Source organism: Ammospiza nelsoni, chromosome W (assembly GCF_027579445.1).
Source record: "Ammospiza nelsoni isolate bAmmNel1 chromosome W, bAmmNel1.pri, whole genome shotgun sequence".
Classification (NCBI taxonomy): domain Eukaryota; kingdom Metazoa; phylum Chordata; class Aves; order Passeriformes; family Passerellidae; genus Ammospiza; species Ammospiza nelsoni.
This window is the reverse complement of record NC_080668.1, coordinates 9,447,110-9,470,882: the sequence shown is the minus strand read 5'-3', so window position 1 is coordinate 9,470,882 and position 23,773 is coordinate 9,447,110. Positions and strand designations below refer to the sequence as shown.

Genomic DNA, 23,773 nt, shown 5'->3' with positions numbered 1-23,773 from the left:
GTGAGAAGTCCAGCTTCTCTCTCCAAGTCGCTAGACTGAGGATTGCAGGCCTGAGGTATCTACCTGTCTGTGAGAAATGACTGCTTACTTTTAAAATCTTAAAAGTTTATTAAATTTTAACAAAGAAATACAACAAAATGACTAAATAAGGAAAAATTACAGCACTGGGAGCCCCCATGACTATCAGCCACATGCTCATCTACAAAATGGATGCCCTGCCTTTTATATCCTTAGCCCCTTCCAAAGTTTTGTCAGTCAACTCCTTCTCTCCCAACCATTGGTGGAGATTACTTTCTTATATCTTGATTGGAGGTCAGGTGTTATTACACTGCACCTCTTGTTAATAAGCCAGCCCTCTCCAAATGCCCTGACTACTGAGGCTATTACAAGGGGGTGGGGAAAGAGGACTATGGGAGGACATGTTACAATAACATCACTATACATATTAGCATCTACATAATATCTATCTCTTAATTGTGAGAGCCAATTATTGTATTACTCATCTATAACAAATATCTTCTTTACACTTTCATCTCAAATAATCTGCCTTGAATAGACAGTAGTTTAATTCATAATTATTCTGATTTTCCTAGCAGTTCAGGTTCTTTTTAAGAAGGTAAGGCATTGCTATCAATGACTGTCACCATTTTTTTAAGCAAAACCACAATAATTTAAGCACTGTATTGAAACTAATCTCCCCAATCCCCCCACCAACCAAAATCCACCTTAATTACTTTTTAAAATGTTTTCATTGTCTTCATGGAGATCTGGGACAAAACCCTTTCAAAGAGAGCAAAGAAAAGAAAATCCTCTTTTGTTTTCATCTAGCTCTTTGATACCAGACAGATAGCAGTAGAAAATTGGAGCAAATCTGCCACACTCTTTGATCTCTGTGAAAGTTGTTGTGGGAGTAACATTGCTTAATTGTTGCAGGAATTTATTGAAGAATAAAAGTACCAGGACAAAGGGACCAATACAAATCAACTGGCAAACTGCTGTCAAATTTTATGTGCTATGAGATACTGGAAATTTTCCATCTTAAAAAAAATGGGGGGGGGGGAGTTTGGAGGGTAAAAAGTATATAATTAATCCACCTCTTTAAATAGCTAACTGGTCTGGCCTAAATTGTGTCAGAGATAACTTCCTTTGGCAGCCATCACTGTGTTATAAATGATCAGTCAAGAAGCCAAATTATCAAAAATGCGAAAAGATTTTATTTATCTTTTTCCATGACCAAAATATGGTCCTCAAAACCACCACAGCCAAAGAGATAGTGTTGAGCCTGGGATCAGCGCTGGGTGAACCTAGATCTGACCTCTATTGCATCGGACCCTTCCCCGTTCATGAGAGCTGCCTCTTGCGGAGTTGTTTTATACAGTTTATTATGCCCGAGGCGAAGGAGTCCAAGTTTCTTTTGCGACTCTGCCTATTCAAGGCTGGTTCTTTCACTGTGCAGAGCTGGACAATTGCTGTTTCCTGGTCAATAGCGGTGTTAATCGAGTCCGGGGAAGTTGCATATTCAGATGTATCTTTCTGGCACTCGGCTATCTTGATTGATGTTATCAACAGGGAGATGATCGCTCTTAGGCATCTTCTGATGACTTGGGATAGTGGTGATCATTGCGCTGGGCACGTCTATTCATAAGCTAACTGCTGATTGTTCTCCTGTCGCCTCCAGGAATCTCGCAATTTGAGTAGATGTCTGCCTTTTGGGCTGCTTGTGGTCAGAGACTCGTTTGGATTTCACAATTTTTATAAAATACAATCTCTCTATAACATGAATTATTTCATAACATATATTACAACTTTAATATCTGTTGTGGGTTGTTGGAGGTTGGGTTTCTTTCCTTTTTCTTTTACTTATAGAATTTTTTTCCCCACAAGTTGCTTGGAAACCAACTACTGGGTACTTATAGATACTTATGGGTACTTAAGAAAGACAAAAGGACTGTGGCTGAAGTCAGGAGAGGAATGGAGCACCTGGCTATAGTTGTTTGTTTTTTCTCGGGGAGTTTCTCTCCGGGGACAGATGTACCGTGAGAATGGGGGGCAGGTAAAAAGATGGGATTGGGGGCAGCTAGGCTCTCTTGCTCTTTGGAATTAGAGGAGGATGGCCAGGCTGCCGCTTACTACAGGGAGAATTCACTGGCACCGCTGGAGCTCAGCCCTGAGGGACCTATCACCACCTGCTCGTGAGCCCGGGGCAATCTTGAACTTTGCCTCTCCCTGCTCTGCTCGGAGCCGGGCTGCCGCTGCTCCGCATGTTGTTTCTTTGGTACTGCTCTGAGTTTCTCCACGCTGTAGCCAGCACCGTCATGCAGTTACAGCTACCACTGCAGAACTTCTGATACATCTCATCCACCACTCCTTGATTTTTGCTCATTCCTGCCAGCTGTGATGGTAACTGCACCAAAGGGGAAAGTGCCAGCGGCCGAGAAGGCTTTTACTAGGTCCTTGGTTCTGTTTTGTTGTTAATGTTGTGAAAAATGCCAATCATGTGTTTTTAGAATTTTAAAAGTTTAATAGTAATAAAATGGTTATAAAAATAGTCATATAATTTGAGTAATAAAAATTTTGGACAATTAGGATTTAGAACAATATGAGCGAATAAAAACAAAGAGATACGGATGGTTCAGGTACCTTTTTCTGGGCAAAATAAGCCCGAAAAAGGACACACGTTAACAGAGGATTAACCCTTAAAAGCAATAGCCTGTTGCATATTCATACACCTCATACATGATGCATAAATTCCATTCAAACAAAGGATTGTCTCTGGTCAGTGTCAACTTCTTCCTCTTCATCCTAACGGTGTCTTCAGAGCTGAGCGAGGCGGGAAGAACTCGATAAGAGAGCAATAAAATCTTTTTTTCTGAAAGATTTAGGTGTCCTGTGGCTGCTATCTTGGTGCAAGTCCTCTCTTAAAAAAAGTAACTTACATAGCATAGTTTCTATTTTAATATTATGTTATAACCTAAAACTATATTTAACACACTACTTACGAGAATTATACAGCATAACTTTTTAACATAACACATATAATATTCATTTTAATATTTGCGAAAAGCCAATCATATAATACGCATTTTTCACAATGTCATAGTTATTGTTGTTTTGTTTGCCTTGTTATACATACTAGTAAAAAAATGTTATCCCTATTGAAATAAACAGTGCCAGGAGACTTCTTCTCCTTTTTAATGCCTTTATTAAAAGTGATCAGCTCAGGATTGGGCAGCTCGGCAGGTCTGCAGTCCCCGTCCTCTCTCCCAGGGCGACTCAGAGGAGGATGATATTCCCAGCTTTGTCCACTAGGGGCAGAGCTGGGGATCAGGTCCTCGTGGGAGCCTTTAGGGCGTGGTGATCCCATCCAGGTGTTGATTTTGCTGGCTGTCTTAGCAGGCCCTCATCTCCGGGGACGACTCCCGTGCTCAGGGCGAGAGGCTCCGAAGGTGTTCCGCATCTCTGCAGGCTCAGCACTCGGCTCCTCACGTCCAGACATCACTCCAGTCTCTCAACTCTTATTTGGCTCGTTGTTTTTGGGGTTTTCTCCGTGAGTTTGGAGTCGGGGGTCCCACAAAGCATTCTGGTCCTGGAGTCACTTTGCATAACCCCCCCCTCCAGGTCTCCTCCTCACTGTTCAGGAAGGTCCCCACCCGTTACTGTCTCAGGAGAAGGGCCATTAACTCGCCCCATCCAGGGCTTTTACTAATACAAAAACAACCATTAACGACAACGACCCGTAATTACCATAACACAGGCAGCAGCCCAGCAGTAGTGGTAACTTTTTCTCACAGAAAAAAATCAACTGAATTTTTGTTCATAACACCTATCCTCATATCTTTGCCTGAGAGACCCTTAATTTCAAAATTATAATATTTTGGAGGGAGAGGGTTTACATTCTCCATTCCAGGGGAGGGTCCTGCCTTCCCTAGCAGACACCTGTCTTTCAAACCAAGACAAGGGTGTAGCAGAGGGCTGAGACCAGGTTTCAGACAATCTGCTTTGGTTTTGCTGACTCTCCCTTGCATTCTTCCACTTGACAGCAAGAAATGCACTGCACTGAAGCACAAAATAAAGGAGTACAAAGGCTCCTGCACTCCATCTGAACAAATCTGGATCACACCCTCATAGTTAAAGTTTCTCTCCACTAAAAGAAATAAGAGTATTAAAAATAAATGAAAGCATTTTTTATCCTGGAAATATGTGGGTGGAAGAAAGCAGGAGGAGAGAATTGGGGGAGTGAAAGTATGCTGTCCACAGTCTCCTGCTACAAGTTTATGTCAGAATTTGAATTTATGCTTGAAAAATCATTGGATTCTTCATAGGTTATAAAGAGCTAAAACATGAATACGACAAATAAATAGATAAAATACAAAGAGACAAGATGTTAAATGTCTGAGGTGTCTGGGCAGTAAAGGACCCTTAAAATACTTTGTTCATTGGATAAAACAGGCTAGGTGATCATACAAGGAACATGGGACTACAGGAAATTGTCCTAGATCATCCAGTCCTTTCAGATCTCAGGGAACTCTTACATATAGCACCACGGATAAACACATCCTTTTTTGGCACTGTTAGCTATTAAAAGCAAACCTTGTAGCTCTGTCCTCACACTCACCTCACTAATTACACTTTTAATTTCCAAAATACTCACTCATATACTTCTGTATCTTGTTCCTGCTGCCAGATCAGAGTCTTTTCCCCCCATGATATGAATGGTGGTGTCCTGGTTTAGGGCAAATTTGGGAGAAAACATCTAAAAAGGCCCCCCCCCCCGGAAGCCAACCCACACGGCCCCTCCCTCCAACTGGTTCGGGAAAAAATTTCCTCGGAGAGAAGTGGAAAAAACCTGTTTATTTAACAGGCAAAGCACTCCCCAGTACACAAAATGAACAATACCAGATGACAAAACTCATTCGCCACTCTGAAGAGATGACAAATTCAGAAAGTCTCTCCTGTGAGTGGCCGCTCTGTTATCAGTCCCTCCAGCACTGGGAAAGGTTGCTGCCCAGAGTAGGCCCTGGCAGGCCACAAAGTGCAAGCTCTCGGAGCTCCCTGGGTCCCAGTCCAGAGCAGGTTCGAACAGTTCCAAGAAAAGAGAAAGAAAAACAACAGTCCAGGGAAAACAACTCTGCCTCAGCTAGCTAAACTAACTAAAAAGCAAAGGAGCACTCTGTTCTGCTCCGTCTGTGCCCAGACAACACAGTCCAGTGCAGAATGCGGAGGAGTGTTGCTTTTAGAGGAGTCAGTGCAGTCTCTGATAACAAACTACATGCTTCTTCTTCTCCCCACCTTTGCTCTCAGAACCAGTCTTGAAGGCACAGAATATAATATCCAGCATAAACAGAACAGATGATTTGGGATACAAGCATCATAAAGTCACCCTAGAACAGGTGGTCTCAGCAAGATGGCACACCTTTCCTTCTCCATTCACTCACCACAATCTTTTTGCTGCTGGTGGTGCTGTAGGAAGAAAATAGTTCCACTTGGTGAACAAAAAATACTGTGGAAAATTTAATCTCAGAAAACTTTTTTAAAAGCTTGAAATCCCTTCCTCTCAACGGGATCTGATTGGGAATAAGAGGTATTTGAATGAGAGACTCACCAGCTGCCTTTTCTCTGGACCTCCCAATTTCATACAGCAGTTGTGCTTTGGAAATTGCTGAATCTAGTGCTAAGCATCTGTGTTCATGGTGGCTGGGAAAATTTTTTGGATTCATTCATCTGTTGTGTGGAATTAAAAAAGTTGTGACGTGAAAGTTGGGTGAATAAGTCCCCATTCTTTGTATTTATGTAAGTTTTGGAGAGATAATGTTATGAAAGAAACTTCCTAAATGTAAGTCATTGAACAAAAGAGATTGAGGTTATGGGTGTTCTTAGCAAATTCAGCTGTAATAAGTTTGTGTTGACATGGGTTACATCTCACTTCATACAGTACCATTGCTAAACAGACATTTCAAATGACTTTTTATAATCACCTATTTCCTTTTCTCATTTTATGAATAGCCTTGTACTCACTTAGAGTTTCCCACCTTGTGGTCTCCTCTTACAGTTCATATTAATTTCAAAATGGATTGGGCTTCCTGTAGAGTATAGCACAGTGTAGACTGAAGTTCAATATAGCCTTTCCTTTCTACAGGAAAGAAGGGATCAAAAACCTCATAGTGCCCTTTTTTGCTTGAAAGGTTTTGGAAATGGCAGTCAGCAAATTGCTTTTATTTTCTTTTGAGGCAGTTCAGAAAGTGTGTGCTAATATGGTGCCCTGCCCCTGTTTGAGATGTAAAACAGGGCTCTGACTTTTTATAGTGAATGATGATCCCATGGCACTTTCCCTCGTGAGTTTGAGCATGTGAGTCCCAGTGATGTTGTTTTGTCCAGGCTCTCATTCATATATGTTTTCTGCCAAGTTGACTTGACCTTGTGCGTTCATTGGGACACATTATTCTTCATATCCTGCCCTAAATTGCTGTGTATTTTCTGGTGGTGGATGAAGGGAAGCTGTACAATTTTGAAAAGCAATTTGAGACCCTTCTGAATGAAAAGTGCTTCACACATGAAAAAAAGTAGTGTTAACAATTGTCATTGTCAGTTTCAAATCCTGAATTTGAAAGGGTCATTTATACTCCTTGTCCTGGTTTGAAAAGGAAGTGAGTTTTTTGGGATGCTGTGGTCAAACCAATAGGTGCTCAGATTTGAATATTAGCACCTGGTGTGGCCACTGAGGACATAGATACGCCTCTGAGAAGACAAAGAGTTAAAAGCAGAGAATTCCCAAGAAGAAGCTCTCTTGGGTTCTGGTCCGTGAAGAAGGTCAGACCTCCCCTGCCCAGTTGCAGGTTTGGCAGGGGAAAGGAAGCCATGTGGCCAGGTGAGGTAGGCTGGAGCCTTGGACAGAGAAGGGAGGTGAAGGCCTTTGCAGGATGGAAGGGTAGAAGAGCACCGAGAAGCATTGGGCAGCCACCTCCCATCCCCCCCAGGAGAGAGAGACAGCGCTGGTGTCTGTGCTTGTGCCACCTTGAAATTTGATAGCATGGCCAGCCAAGAAAGAGAAGAGGAGAAAGTGCAGCGAGAAAGTGCTGGGCAGGGCAGCGTAGGAGTTCTGGACAGGCAGAGCCTGAGATTTTTAACCCTTTTCTTAGATGATAGAAACCTTACAAATGCTGATCCTCCTAAAGTTGAATGAGAAGAGAAATAGAGATAAGAGGAAATGAGCCACGAGAGAAGTTGAAAAGAATCTTAATAGGAGGGATGATAGAGTGGCCTTTAGCTGGACTTTTCTTGTATAGCCATGGACAGAACCATTTTCCTGTGACACAGAGACTGCATTTAGGGGGAGACAATGGCTTAGAGCCAAGAGAGTGCAGTAATGTTATGTGAAAGAGTGCGTGAACAGAGACGACGGATGAGGAGAGTGGTAGTGTCCTCCATCTTCAGAGAAGAAGATCTCTGTTCTCGAGACCCCTCGGCCCCAAGGGGTGAATTTAGAAGAGACAGGTGTCCCAAAAGTGAGAGACTGTGTTTTTTTTTTTTGGAACTGGGCAAAGCATCCTTAAAAAGAGAACCCTAGAAGCATCTCTAGTCCATGCACAGTAGTGAGAGCACTGTACATGAAAAGAAGATGTCACGATAGCAAATGATCTTGGGGCGGTGCCACGTGTGACATGGAAACACAAGAAAGTCTCAACTGTGTTTCCAGGAGAAGCCTATTGTACAAGAAAGACTTCTCTCTCCTTGATGAACTGAGAATTGATTATCTAAAGGGTGATGATAGACTGAGAGTTAGTGATCTGAGAAGTAGATGTATTAGAAATTTGGTGAAGAGAAGAAGAATGTTTTTTAGAAGGTTTTCATTCCGAGTTCTGTGTGTGTTTCTCTTTATATATAGTTGTAAGTTAATAAAGTTTTTTTTTCCTTTATTCCTAAGTTAGAGCCTGCTTTGCTCTATTCCTGGTCACATCTCACAGCAGACACCAGAGAGCATATATTTTCATAGAAGCACTGACATTGTGCCAGCATCAAACTGTGACACTCCTTTAAGGCAAATACACAGCAGCAAGATAAAAAATAACTGAAACACCCAAAGAAAATTCAGTCTCATTTAATTTCAGGCTCTGCAAGCCCAGGGAGTATCGATGCAGGGTTGACCCCCAGCCAGAGGAATAAGATGCAATGACTCCATGATTCAGAAGGCTAAACAATTGCTTTATTAAGCTATACTATATTATGCTACATACTATACTATACTATACTATACTATACTATACTATACTATACTATACTAAACTAAACTATACTAATACTAAAGAAAAACCTGTGACCCTTTCCAGACAGTCATGACACAGCTTTGACCTAATTGGTCAATCAGTCCAAACAACCATCACCAGAATCCAATTAACAAATCCCTTTTGGTAAACAATCTCCACAACATATTCCGCGTGTGCCAAACAACAGAAGCATAAAGTAGAGATAAGAATTGTTTTCTCTTCTCTCTCTGAGCTTTCTCATTGCCTTCCCCAGGAAAAATCCTGGGAGAGAGAATTATATCTCTCTCTGTTCGGAGAATGTGCATACCACAAGGGAGCATTAATAACTATTTTGCTGTTTTCACTGATCTCTCTACATGGGTGGAGAGGGAAAGAGCTGGAAGAGACAAGCTGCACTGCAGAGATGCTCCAAGTGGTCCCATGCCCTACACATAAGCAGCTTTCCTGCTGTGAGGAGACTCAGCCAGGGAAGAGACAACATGCAGATGGATGAGGAAAAGGCATAGGGGAAGCTTTGGACTTGTCCATTTGATTATGATACAGGAAGGACCATCTTTCCCCATCGTGGTCTGGCATTCTGGCTGCATCTGCTGCCTTTTTCACTGTCTTGTTCCCATTTTCCCTTAGCAGATGCCTACAAGTGAAGACACCATGCCAAGGTCAGTCTCAGTCAGCCACCTTTTAGATGACAGATGCCACATGAAACTGGAGCCCATCTACTGTGAGGTTCATGCAAACTGAGCAGCCTGCTGAGAGCTGCTGAGAGTTGTGAGATACAAGAAAAGTGCAAAGGTTTTATGAAGGGTAGCAGAGGGAGAGAAGTACCTGGTCAATGGTTGGAGTGTTGTGCTCGCAACTTTGTGGAGCACTTCACACTTATCTTGGCATGGATGTAAAATGCTGCCTAAGCAGAATGGTGGCAGGTTGCACCCTCCTTTTACTGACATTGTACCAGAGTCAATGTCAAGACAAGATGAAATTCAGGTCCTAAATCACAGCAGGTCATCTGTCTGGAATTGTACCAAATACGATTCTTTTGCACTCAGCAAATATTCAGTCCTGACATTGTTTATTCATGGGAAATGTATTCAGTTGTATTTTACAGCAGCTCAGGCAATGACTCTTCCTGATTTTTCTCATGGGAGCCTGTTCTGCTGTTGGGTTGACTATGTTGATAGGACCATTTTTGTATTGTTCCATCTAAATAGTCCCTTTTACTCCTTACTGTATCCCACTCCATGAGTTTCTTGTTTGTGCATACAAGTTTGGTGAGAGACAGCAGCAGCCTAAGTGTGAAAAACACATTCACTCTCCTGTGAAAATTTTAAAAGTTTAATAAAGGACAATAGGAGACAAGGACCACAGAGCAAAGGTCATTATGGCCAAGTGCATCTTGGCACTTAGCCAAGACCACACTGTTATCTTTGGGGATACCCCTTAAATACCTTTTCCCTTCCATCAGCCTGTTGCATATTCATAGACCCTTATGCATAGTAAACTTTTTCCCCAAACTAGTTTACATGTTCCAATAACTGTTTATCATGCCTTCTCCTTGGGTTCACCTTTTTAGAGCATGCGTATTCCTTGGTTGTGGTTTTAGTCCATTCTTATCACCTCCAATTTTTGGGCCTTGGTCCACACTGTCTTCAGATGGTGAGTGCTGATAGTTGGCATATCTGTAGCAGGTGTCTGCATCCTATGTTCATTGGATGTTATCCCATCCAAGCAGGCATTTTAACACAAGCATAGCTATTTCACTAAGCTCAATTAACAACATACATAAAAACTATATCTTTATAACAAAGTTATTTCAACACTACACATATAAAATCCATTTTAATATTTGCAAAAAGCCAATATTATAATATGTATCTATAACACTAAGATACATGTGTATCTTGGATTCAAAGTTTCCTTATTGTCATAGTTTAGTAATGGTTGGTACTCCCCAATTTAATGTTCCCACTGAAACACTCCAAACCAAGTGCTGCTTGCTTGCTTGCCCCTTCCCCCTGTGGCAGGATGGAAAGGGGAACTGGAGGCAAAAAAGGTAAAGATCGTGGGTTGAGATAAGAACCATTTACTGGAAACAGCAATGAGATACGACAATTGACTGTAACAGCAAGAATACTAATGACAGAGGGTACAAGAAACAATTGACATGTGAGTTCTCTCACCCCCAACAATACCCAACAGCCACCATGTTGTGCAACCCAGAAAGAACCCCTTCCCCCTGTCCCTGGCAATGATATGAAGTGGTATGGAATAACCTCTGGGTCCCAGCCATGCCCCCTTCTGGCTACTGCAAAAAATTAACCCTGTCCTGGCTGGAACCAGGACACTGATATAGGTCAAAATCAGTTTTGAAAACATTACCTCCTGGAAACCACTTAGAAAGCTCTGTCAAATAAAACTGTAACCAAAGTGGTCTTTGTAGTTGAAAAAAAATCCCTTGTGCAGGGGAGAAAACATTTAAGCTATAGTTTGAAAGTCTTTATAGCAGGCAGAAGAAGGAATTCAGTGTCTATGGAGTCAGCTCACCCTTCAGAGATGCTGGTTCAGTCCCTCAGTCTGACACAAGTTTCCTACACAACCAGATGTGTTTATTCAATTCCCACAAGACCTGAGGTAGGTTAACACTGGCTTGAAATATAGAATGGTGCTTATTAGCATCATGACAGAGGGATGTTTTATTAATTTTTTTGGTCATATCATAAAAAGAGGCAGACAAAAATATGATCTAAAGAAGGAAAAAAAAAAAGAGAGAGCCATATCATTGTCTGCAGTACTGCAATGCTGTGAGTCCTGACGAGGGGAGAGAAAATGATGCATCTGACTCCATGGGTATCAGAAGGCTAATTAATTATTTTATTAGTAATTAATTACTTTATTATTCTATACATCTAAAACTGAATCTACCAAGCACTCAACCCTGCACACAACTGCACACACACTGCACTGAATTTCGTGACTGTCAGCCCACAGCCCCAACAGGCACACACTTAGCCCTGATAGGCCAAGGAAACAAAACATTATGACTTTGGGTAAACAATCTCCATATTGCATTCTACTTTTGCACAAACAGAGGCACAGCAAATTATAAGAATTGTGTTTTCTTTCTCTGATGTTCAGAGAATGTGAAACCCAGAAATATTCTTGGGAAGAAGGTGCCTGTGGGATCTCAGCACCTCAGGACTGATGTGCAGAGTGACCGAGACCACCCCTGGGGGGCTCGGGAGTCCTGGAATGTTGCCAGAAGTGTCTGGTGGCTGGACTTTGATCCTACAAGGGAGACGACACCTGTGTGAGGATGGGAGGATTTCACTGGGGTAAATGGTGAAGGGATAAGTTAATTAGAGTGTAAGACACAGGGTTTAGGATTTCTGTACAGGGGGCTCTAAAGAAGTAAGATGGAGGAATTGGGGCGTGTCCTGTTCTTCTTCTTCTTCTTCTTGGCCTCCATCTTCTGTGGTGATGTTGGCACTTTGGGATTGGTTATTACTAAACGTGCACTGGTTAATAAGGGCAAAAGGTATTGGGGAAAATTGATAAATATTGTATACGTAATTTTAAGTATAAAGATATGTGACCGCCCCGGGGGCTCTCAGTGTGCTCATGGCTGGCTTGCTGTGCAGACCTCTGTTGGGCTGAGAGAAAATCTTTTAGATAAACAACTAATAAACACTGAGACCAAGAAAAAACCTGAAGCCTCTTCTCGTCCTTTGAAGCGCGGGTTGTCCAAGACCACCCCGGGCCTTTCCAGGTCATTTAAACAGCCGAGAAACCGACAGGTGCCTTGCTTTTCTCTGTGAAGAGAAATGTGGCTACACTGCAGGATTAAATCCCCTTGGCAACTTCTTCCAGCCTGAAGAATATATTCACAGCTGGGTTATAAACCCTCAAAAACAGACAACACAAACTTAACTAATGCAACATTACTACAGCACTGCTGTAATAGGATCATTGTGCTATGTTTTTTCAAGCCGTTTGGATGAAGACAAGGCTTTTTAAAATCAATACTGAAGCTTGTGTTCTAAAGAGCAAATGGAAGAGTCATAAGTTGCTTTACCTCTTATCTCTAATTCCCCATATTCATAACATAAGCCCTGTCATTTGGATTTATACTCTGTGGCCTGCAGTGACACCAGAAAAATAGTCCTTTTTAATTCTGTGGCAAAAAATAGCAATGCAGCAGAGTAGGATAATATCTCCTCGTTAGCCATGCAGGTGCAGGGCGGGATTTTCCTCTGACCAGTGGCCAGTTGATTAAAAAAGGGCTCTAGGGAGGGCAGTGACCCAGAGTGTGGCTAACAGGAGAAGGCAAACAGGGGCATGGCACATCTCTGAGGGCGTGACACAGCACTTTGTGCAGGCAGGGCAAGCAGGTAGGATTGCGGGTTTCCAATTGCTTGTGGGGTTTTTAGTTTCTGGTTGGTACAATTTTGTTGGTTCGTTGGTTGGTTTTGGGTTTTTTCTTAGTAATAGTTTTTACATGATCAAAAGCTGCAGTTAATAAAAGTGAATGTAGCCAAATAGAACCCTCCAAGAAGGATGCATCTGTCCAGACCCCTTCCTGTGAGGAGTGTTTGAGCTTATCAGTGGTTCCAGGGGGAGTTGCAGAAGAAGCCTGTCTGCGGTGTGAACAAGTGAATGATCTTTTGCTGGTGGCCGAGCTTAGGGAGGAAGTTAAAAGACTAAGGAGTATTAGGGAAAGTGAAAGTGTCTTAGGTTGCAATGCAAGATGCGGCTGGGGGTGTGTATTCTATTGCCATCTGTTAGAACCAGGTGGGGCAATCTTCTGTTAATGGGCCACCTGTTAAAACCAGGTGGGACAGTTTTATTTCTGTCTTCCACCACCCATCCTCTCTCCGGGAGATAGCTTCTGTTGATGGGCCATTAAGTCTCACTACATGACTGATAAAAATTACATCATCCCATTGTGAGATGCTCTGCCCAGAGGGAGGAGCCAAGCACTCTTACTTGGATATAATCTGAGATTTGTAACACCACAGTCATCCTTTTCCCACTGGATTCCCAGAGAAAGACCAGGCCCATCTACACCACCACCAGACCTTCAGAGGAAAACTACACCCTTTCTACAGGATCGCTGTTTTCAACAGAACTACATCTGTCACTCCAAGAGGACTGCAGCCACTATTTAATCAGACTGCTACCAACACCCTGACAGACAGGGTGTCAGGTCATATTCTGACTCTGCCAATGTTGTTTTGTGTTGCTGCATTGTTATTTTTACTTTTATTTTCCTAATAAAGAACTGTTATTCCTACTCCCATATCTTTGCCTGAGAGCCCCTTAATTTCAAAATTATAATAATTCAGAGGGAGGGGATTTACATTTTCAATTTCAAGAGAGGCTTCTGCCTTCCTTAGCAGATACCTGTATTTTCAAACCTAGACAGAAAGGGAGATAGATTTGTGGAGTTCTGCCCTTCCATACTTGAGGGAAGTCCACCAGGAGTCAGAGGACTCACACGCCTCCTTTCATCAGGTAATTGGAGGACACCAGATGGATAAAGAGGAGTAGAAATGAGTTCCTATTTGGGGAGGTAATGGAAATTCCTCCCGACCCCCATCACCTACCCAGGTGCCACTTCAGAAGTGGTATGAGGCCCTGGATGAGGAGGGTCATCTAGATTACGTAGAAGAAAATTATCTGCCTAAAGAGCCTCTCAATTACGCTTCATCTTTCAGACAGATCACCAACTCCAACATTAAAAAGATAAGAAGGGTAGTCGTAGTGACTCCCTTCTGAGGGGAACAGAGGGCCCTGTATGCCAACCAACCTATCCCACAGGGAGGTCGGCTGCCTCCCTGGGGCCCGGGTATGAAATACTACCGAGAGACTCCCTGGGTTGATTCAGGCCTCTGATTATTACCCACTGCTGATTCTCCAGGCTGGTAGTGATGAGATTGAAAAGAGGAGTGTCATGGCAATTAAAAGGGATTTCAGGGCACTGAGCCAAGTGGTTGATAGGGCAGGAGCACAAGATAGTGTTCTGCTCAGTCCCTTTGGTGGCAGAGACAAATCATGAAAGGAATAGGAGAACCCACATGATCAACATGTGGCTTAAGGGTTGGTGTCATCAGCAGAATTCTGGGTTCTTTGATCATGGGGAAACTTTTATGGTACCTGGCCTGCTGGAACATGATGGGCTCCGTCTCTGTTAAGGGCAAAAAGATTTTAGCTCATGAACTGGCAGAGCTCATTGAGAGGGCTTTAAACTAGGTTCAAAGGGGGAAGGAGATGCAGTTGGGCTCTCTGGAAGCAGACCCAAGGGTGGTAAGCCTGAGTTAGGGGTGAAATCAGTAGTCCAGCTGAAGTGCATGTATACTAAGGCACGCAACATGGGTAACAAACAAGAAGAGATGCAAGCCATCATGCAACAGCAAAGCTATGATGTAGTTGCCATCATGGAAACGTGGTGAGACGACTCGCATAACTGGAACACTGCACTGGATAGCTGCGAGATCTTCAGAAGAGACAGAAGGGAGACAAGGTGGATGGGTGGCCCTTTATATTAGGGAGGATTTTGATGCCATGGGTATTGAAACTAATAACAAGGCAGTTGAATGCCTATGGGTAAGAATTAGGGGGAAGACCAACAAGGCTGACATCCTACTGAGAGGTGGACAACTTATTTTATAAGCAGCGGAGAATGTTTCAGGATCACCAGCCTTTGTTCTTGTAGGTGACTTTAACATACCAGACATCTGTTGGGAACTTAATACAGCAGATAAAAGGCAGTCTAGGAAGTTTTTAGAGTGTGTGGAGGATAACATTTTGTTGCAGCTGGTGAGTGAGCCCACCAGGGGAGGGACTCTGTTAGACCTGTTGTTTGCAAATCGAGATGGGCTGGTGGGAGATGTGGTGGTTGGAGGCCGCTTGGGACATAGTGATCATGAAATTATAGAGTTCTCGATATTTGATGAAATAAGGAAGAACATCAGTAAGACTTTTACATTGGGTTTCCAGAGGGCAGACTTTGGCCTGTTTAGGAGACTTATTCAGAGAGTTCCTTGGGAAGCAGCCCTTAAAAGCAAAGGAGTCTGGGAATGGTGGGCGTGCTTCCAAACAGAGATCTTGAGGGCACAGGAACAGACTGTCTGTGCATGCAGAAAGATGAGTCAAAAAGGTAAATGTCCAGCCTGGATGGGCAAGGAGGTTTTGGAGGAACTTAGGAATAAAAATAGGATGTATCATCTTTGGAAGGAGGGTCAGGTTTCTCAGGAAATATTTAAGGGGATTGCTAGGGCATGTAGGAAAAAAATTAGGGAGACCAAAGTTCAGTTTGAACTTAATTTGGCAACTTTTGTAAAGGATAATAAAAAATGTTTTTACAAATATATTGGCGGCAAAAGGAAGGGTAAGACCAACCTTTTTTCTCTACTGGATGCAGGAGGGAACTTAGTAACTGCAGATGAGGAGAACATGGAAGTATTTAACACCTTCTTTGCCTCGGTCTTTAGTGGGAAGATGGCTTGTCCTCAGGACAACTGTCCTCCTGGGCTGGTAGATGGTGTCAGGAAGCAGAATGGTCCCCCTGCTATCCAGGAGGAGGCAATCAGAGAACTGCTGAGCTGCTTGGATGTTCATAAATTTATGCGACTAGATTGGATCCATCCCAGGGTGCTGAGGGAGCTGGCAGGTGGGCTTGTGAAGCCACTCTCCATTTACCAACAGTCTTGGCTCACTGGTGAGGTTCCAGATGACTGGAAGCTGGCCAGTGTGACACTCATTCACAAAAAGGGTAGGAAGGAGGATCATGGTAATTATAGGCCAGTTAGCCTGACCTCAGTACCTGGTAAGGTAAAGGAACAATTTATATTGAGTGTCATCATGCATTGCCTACAGGATGGCCAGGGTATCAGATCCAGCCAGCACCAGTTTAGGAGGGGTAGGTCATGTTTGAACAACCTGATCTCCTTTTATGCCCAGGTCACCCACCTGGTGGATGCAGGAAAGGCTGTGGATGTTGTCTTTTTGGACTTCAGCAAGGCCTTTGACTCTATCTCCCACAGCATACTCCTGGAAAAGCTGGCAGCCCATGGCTTAGACAGGAGCATTCTTTGCTGGGTTAAGAACTGTCTGGGTGGTGAAGCCCAGAAAGTGATGGTGAATGGTGCTGCATCCAGCTGGTGGCCAGTCAGCAGTGGTGTCCCTCAGGGGTCTGTGCTGGGGCCAGTTTTGTTCAATATTTTTATTGATGGCATAGATGAGTGTATTGAGTCTTTCATTCATAAATTTGCAGACGACACTAAGCTGGGAGCATGTGTTGATCTATTGGAAAGTAGGACGGCTCTGCAGAGAGACCTGGAACAGTTGTATGGGTGGGCAGAGTCCAATAAGATGACATTTAATAAGTCCAAGTGCCAAGTCCTACATTTTGGCCCTGCAACGCAATAGGCTAGGGTTGGTGTGGCTGGACAGTGCTCAGGCAGAAATGGACCTGTGGGTAATGGTCAGCAGCCAACTGAACATGATCCAGCAGTGTGCCCTGGTGACCAAGAAGGCCAGTGGCATCCTGGCCTGTATCAGGAATAGTGTGGCCAGCTGGACCAGGGAAGTCATTCTTCCCCTGTACTTCACATTGGTGAGGCAACGTCTTGAGTGCTGTTTCCAGTTCTAGGCCCCCCAGTTTAGGAAGGACGTTGAGACACTTGAGCATGTCCAGAGGAGGGCAACAAGGCTGGTGAGGGGTTTGGAACACAAGCCCTATGAAGAACAACTGAGGGAGCTGGGGTTGTTTAGCCTGGAGAAAAGGAGACTCAGAGGTGACCTTATCACTCTCTACAACTTCCTGAAATGTGGTTGTAGTCAGGTGAGGGTCGGTCTCTTTCTCCATGCAGCAACTGACAGAACAAGAGGACACAGTCTTAAGCTGCAAAAGGGAAACATAGGTTGGATATTAGGAAGAAGTTTTTTATGGAAAGAGTGATAAAATACTGGAATGGTCTGCCCAGGGAGGTGGTGGAGTTACCATCCCTGGATGTGTTTGAAAAAAGATTGGATGTGGCACTCAGTGCCATGGTTTAGTTGTGGTGTTAGTGCATGGGTTGGACTCGATCTTAAAGATCTCTTCTAACCTACTGATTCTGATTCTGTGATCCCCACAAAAATTTAGGACTTAAATGTTTCATGTTGGGCATAAGATTTTGGTGTCTTTTTCCCCTCCCATTTGTCTCCCTCCTCTGCTGTTATGCATCAGTCATCCTCTTTCCTAGAGGCTAGCATGTAAACAGCATAATCCCAGAGGGAAGGGATACTTATACAGCCAGTCTTGCACAACTTCTGCTCTGTCCTTGGAGATGCCATTGCTAAATCTAATGACAGGATTTTGCTGATGAAGTGTTTAATCTAGACTGGAGAAAGCAATAGGGGCAGTAATCTAAGAATCCAGCTTTGCCACCATTAGGTGATCTGTTGGATTTCCACCTGCTTCTATTTTTAGTGATTTTCTAAACTTCACTTTATTACTGCTTCGCTTTTCTTATCTTGGCACTTACATAAATAGTTTCCTCGCCAGCAATATTTTAAATTATGACCTGGAAATGACCCTTAGACCTGAGTCAGCCAACCCAACTGAAATATTCATAACACATAAAGGATTGGTGTTGAATTAACCAATGATTTTAAAATCAAGAAGGATTCCTGTATAGACTGCTTTTTGGAGAGAATGCCACAAGCTCAAATGATATTCTGTTAAGTGGCCTTCAGAATAGATTTTTGGGTTTGTTGGTGTCTTGGTTTGAAAGACAGGTGCCTGTCAAGGAAGGCAGGAACCTCCCATGGAATGGAAAATATGACCTCCTTCCCTCCTAATTATTATAACTTTGAAATTACAGGGCTTTCAGGCAAAGATATGGGAAAAGGAATAACAGTTCTTTACTAGAATATATATATAAAACAAGGCAAACAAACAACAGCAACGGCAGCAACAACAAACAGAAAAAAAAAAAAAGAGACCCAATGACAGCCTTCTCTTGGCTGTCATGCTTTTTTCCCTTTGGTGTAGTTATGGCCACAGCTGGCAGAGGCACTGTTGGCTCTCGGCCAGGCAGGGCAGGTGTGATGATTCCCTGGGGCTGCAGAGGGTGCTGTGGTGCGTGCGCAGCCACCTTTCCACCTGGTTAATAGCAGCTCAGCCAGTGGAAGAGATAGAAAGGAGCTTCCTTTGGAAACTCATGGGGGAGGGGGGCAGCCAATCCCAGTGCCTCTGTGGATGGCGAAATGGATGGTAGCAGGAACCTAAGAGCAGCAGGCTGGAACAGCAGAGGTGGGCACATCTGGGGTGGCAAACAAAGTGTATCAAAAACTCCAGAGCTGTGCCAGGAGCCACTGGCAGTCTAGGCAGACATGGAATGTCTGGTTAAAGTGTAGCAAAAAAACCTGAAGCAGCGGCAGAAAACAGCAGGGCTGGACAGCAGCAGGAGGGCTGCCACAAGCAGCCAGGAGACACTCCCTCTGGGAAGGGGTCGGGGTCAGGTTCCCCTTCCCAGTGAGGTCAGGTGTTGAAAAGGTCCCAGTTCAACAGCTGCTCTTGCCAGCAGACATTCACCTGCGATAAGGAGACACAGTGAAGGATGAAAACTGCAGTGGCAGTGAATCCTCTGGGCAACAGTCCGGCACCAAAAACCACACTCATCCCACTCCAATCCTGGGAGAGAGAGAGTGAAGAGGTGAGCCCAGCCCCCTGACCCCCCAGCCAAAATCTCGAGGTATTTCTGCATTTCCCAAGAAAAAGCCCCCCAGCTAAGAGGGCAGACATCTGTATCTTTTCCCCTCCTCCTCCCAGCCACATCTTTTATCTTGTAGGTATCGTCATTATCATCTCTTAGGCAATAAATGGGAGAAAATTCCCTAAGAAAAAAAAAAAAAAAAGGAAAAATCCTAGTCTCCAACAGTTGGGTTGGATTTTTTTTTGGCCTGAAAGTCAGAAATGTGTTTAGAGGAGGTGGTGTTACCTCCAGAAAAATATCACAACAGTTTATTCAGGAGAAGTTGATGAACAGTGGTTGACTTCGGGGAAGTCCAGGCAGCGACAGCTTTTTTTGCAGCAGCACTGTGTCCCTGCTTCTGTGTTAATTGAACCAGACTTGAGATCACATACTATTCTGCTGGCAAGTTTGGGAATGACCTTTGATGGGAACCCAGTACTTTCTTTAATCTTCTAAGCCTTTAATAAACCCCACTATTTTTCTAACTCCTCCCAGGACTTTGAATTACACTTCAGTGAACATAGGAAACATGAGTACGAGCTTAAGGTCTATAATGGGTGGCCCCATTAACAAAGACCATGTTTGCTGTCTTGGCTGCAGAGCCATTCCAAACATTGCTGCTCTTTTTATTCCCCCAGAATTCCTCACTTGCCTTTTTTTTTGTGTCATTTTTTTCCTTTCCCAATCTAATAATATGTGTTTTAACCAGTTACCTTTGGAACCAAAATAGTAACTGCTTAAGAAGCATCTTTTCTAAAGGTTCATAAAATATGTATCAGAGTAAGGAATATAAAATTATTCCATTTTGTACCAGAGAAAATGTATAAATGCTGGGTGAAAATTGGGAGGGACCCAACTTAAATCTTTGAAAAATCATGGCCAGTTCCAATGTGCTGTGTCTATTTTTACACGGAAGGCTCAATCCACTCCAGATGAGTTCATTTGGTTGAGAGCACATGTCTGTGTTGAGCTGGGAGGGAGGAAGAGAGCTGGGGTTTTCTGCACAAATTCAGATTCAGATTCTCCATGCCTGATGCTTAGTCTGCTTTGTGGTTTGCTTGCTCTGAGCCACAGACACGGAAAAAGCCTGTTGAGTCACTGACTTAATTGCCTGTTTACTCATCGCCAACACAAAGTTGCCATCTTCAATGGGCTTGAGCCTCTTCTCCCACTTCTACCTAAGATTTTACTCCTCACAGCTGGCTTTTATTACCGATTTGCAGCAGAGAAAACCAGCAGAGACAGACCTGTATTTCCTGTTTTTAACCCCAAGATGCAGTCACATGGGCAGTGCTGGACATGCAGTTACCACACTCCTGAACCTCCAACATGTAGGCATGATATTTTCTGAAAAATCCTTTCCTTAGGATTTTTCCTCCTGAGAATCTGAGAGGCCCCAGGAACAAAATGTAAACAACGACTATCTGCTGCTGTGGAATGCAACAGGTGGATCTGTGATTGGTCTCATGCAGTTGTTTCTAATTAATGGCCAACCACAGTGAGTTGGCTCAGACAGAGTCCGAGCCACAAGCCTTTATTATCATTCCTTCTTTTTCTATTCTTAGCTAGCCTTCTGATGAAGTCCTTTCTTCTATGCTTTTAGTGTAGTTTTAATATAATATATATAATAATAAATCAAGCCTTCTGAAACATGGAGTCAAATCCTTATCTCTTCCCTCATCCTAAGACCCCTGTGAATACATTCACACCAACACTACCTGGTTGTTACAGTGTAAGCCTGGGCTGAGGATTTAGAATGAAACTTCCTTTTCCAGGAGATGTCTCTATTAAAAAATGACAAAAGAAAAGGAACACAGTAAAGGGGAGAAGTAGGATAATCTGAGCTTTATATTAGCAGGATGAAAACTGCATTGCTGCCCTTGAAATCCACATAAGCTGTTGGTCCATGTCCCAATCATACACAAGGGTGGACTCTCAGCTGGGTTCTACAAGGGGTGGCAGTGACAGAAGTGACCCAGGAGAGCTGAAGGAGGAGGGAAGCACCCGGGCCAGAGGAGGAGCTGCCTGTATTGACTTTCACTCAATTTACTGGAGTAAATTTCAGTGAAATGTGAACGGTGCTCAGTCAGCTGCATACTGAGACACTTCTGTCACTACTGTCAATAGCATCAAGTTTCCGATCCTTTCTAAGATTAGCTCTGTGCCAGAACATAAAATAAAAAGCTGTTGGGTGTATGGGGAAGGGAGAAACTCCAAGCAGTTACCTAGGAATTGGTTTACAGACTTCAAAGTGCTGTCAGATTTACTCTGATGGCCTAGAGCAATGTGCAGGGAGCCTTAATGCATTTGGAGTATAATGTAGACTGTCCTCTTCAGCCCCACTTTCTCTCAAGGTCTGGGAGGCAGGGATGGGAGAACAGAGGTATCTCTCCCAGTGAACCCAAATAGCATGCAAGTGGCTTGCCTCCTCTGGAAGAACTGCTCTTCAGCTTGATGGAATAAATTGCTTTTCTTATCTTACCTTTCATCCTGAAGGATTCCTCAACATTTCTCTCGGTGCTGAAATGAAGCCTTTTCCTGGTAGAGCTGTGTCATGTAGAGGAATCACCTTTAAAAATAGGACAGCAGCGAAAAGAAGGGGGGCAGGTTTGTCATAGAGAAGTTGTCATGGCAAGGGAAGACTCAGGACGCTCAATATAAGAACCAGCAAGCTTTGTTTATTAATTAGAGCACCAGACATTTATTTACAACAAGTAATAAGCTCATGCATATTCTGTAAGCTAAGCAGTCTATTGGTTATACTACAATATCAGCTCTTCCTCATTCTTTAGAACTTACATTTCTTTTTCTCTTGTCTCTCTCACTACTTGTTATCGTACCACAGCTATGCTCAAGGACAGTGTTTTTGCAGCTGCAGGGACTCAAATTAGCTACGGCCCTGTACTTTTCCAATTCCTGGTTAGCTATTATTCCAACACGAAGTGAGGAAGGGAGAGTGAGCGAGGTCCAGCCAGCCTATCTGAGCAGTTTTTGGCAGTGCTAATCCTTGAGTGAGCTTTTTTTCTTTTTGTATAACAAGGCAAGAGCTTTGTAGCCTCTTAAGTTATTCCAAGACCCATTTCTTGATGTTTACCTGACCGGAGCTTGGACAGCCCTTATCAAGAATGTTTCCTTCATGATGGATGACAATATGAATGTCTCTATTTATAGGAAGAATAACCCATTAGGAGAATTTATTTTTTAACTTTGAGGATTTGAAAAAATCTCTTTTCTCTGAGCTGAAACACCTTATGGCAAGTTGATCTCACCCATTTGCAAAGAACCCAAGAAGGTAATGTCAATTCTATTAGAAAAATAATCTCCCACCAATAATAATAATAATAGGGGTGGAGAAGCAATCCTTTTGAGGCAAATTCACTGAGTAATTCCTGTGAATTTGCTCTTTTCTTCTCAGAGTTGAGATGTTAAACACTTTGCTATCAATACATGAATTATAAAGATTACTATTTCCTTTCCACTCTTGAAAAAAAATTAAGCAAGGGAAAAGCTGCAGTCTAGCATTATTACTAAAAGGTATGTGTCCTTCAGAGAATACACCTGGGTTTTGATGAATACTGTCTCAAAGAGTGAGGCAGTGTCCATAGAGAAGACGTAGTGGGTTGATGCTGGCCAGATGCCAGGCACCCACCAAAGCTGCTCTATCGCTCCCCTCCACAGCTGGACAGGGGAGAGAAAAATTTAACAAAGGGTTCATGAGTTAAGGACCATGTGACACCATTCATCAAATACCATCACAGGCAAAACAGGCCCAAAATTAGAGATATTAATTCAATTTATTGCTAACAAAATCAGAGCAGGATAATGATAAGTAAAATAAACCCTTCAAAACACCTTTCCCCCACCCCTCACTCCTTTCCAGCTCTACTGTATCGAAAACAGGGTGCCCCAGACAAAGGAAATTATTGACATCTGATTCCATTGATTCAGAATGCTGAACAATTGCTTTATTAAAACTATATTGCATTATACTATACTATACTAAATTACATCCTAAAGAAAACTCATGACTGTCTCCCAACAGTCAGGACACAGCTTTGACCCAATAGGCCAATTAATACAACCATCACTGGAGTCCAATTAAGAACTCACTTCAGGTAAACAATCTTCCTAACACATTCCACATGTGCAAAAACAACAGGAGCAGCAAGTAGAGATAAGAATTGTTTTCTCTTCTTCTCTCTGTGCTTCTCCAGGAAAAAACCTGTGAGAGAGAATTATCTCTCTGTTCAGAGAATGTGAATGCCACACTACTGCCTACTCCAGTGGTGCAAGGAGACAGAGAATGGAGGTTATGGTCAGTTCATCACCCGTGGCTTCTCCCATTGCTCCAGGAGAGGAGACGTTCCCCTGCTTCACTGTTGGGTCCCTCCCACGGGGGATACTTCTCTGTGAACTTCTCAAACGTGAGTCCATCCCACAGGCAACAGTTCTCTGCAAACTACTGCAACATGACTCCATCCTATGGGCAACAGTCCTCCCTAAACTGCTGCAGCATGGGTCACTCTTCCATGGAGTGCAGTCCTTCAAGGACAGGTTGCTCCAGTGACAGTTCCTCTCTCCACAGGCCTCCCATGGGGTCACAGCCTCCTCTCAGGCATCCACCTGCTCTGGCATAAGTCTCCTCCACAGGCTGTGGGTGGATCTCTGCATCCCAGTGGATTTCCATGGAATGCAGGGGCACAGTTGCTTCACCATGGTCTTTACCACAGACTGCTGAGGAATCCCAGCTCTGGTACATGGAGCACCTCCTCCCCT

At 43.4% G+C, this 23,773-nt stretch overlaps 1 protein-coding gene across 1 annotated transcript in view; it reads left to right on the top strand.

The window, feature by feature from the left end:
- Positions 1-23,773, top strand: part of LOC132086131 (SET-binding protein-like) — a 241,438-nt gene that overhangs the window by 15,673 nt on the left and 201,992 nt on the right. The gene's annotated exons all lie outside the window — the stretch shown is intronic.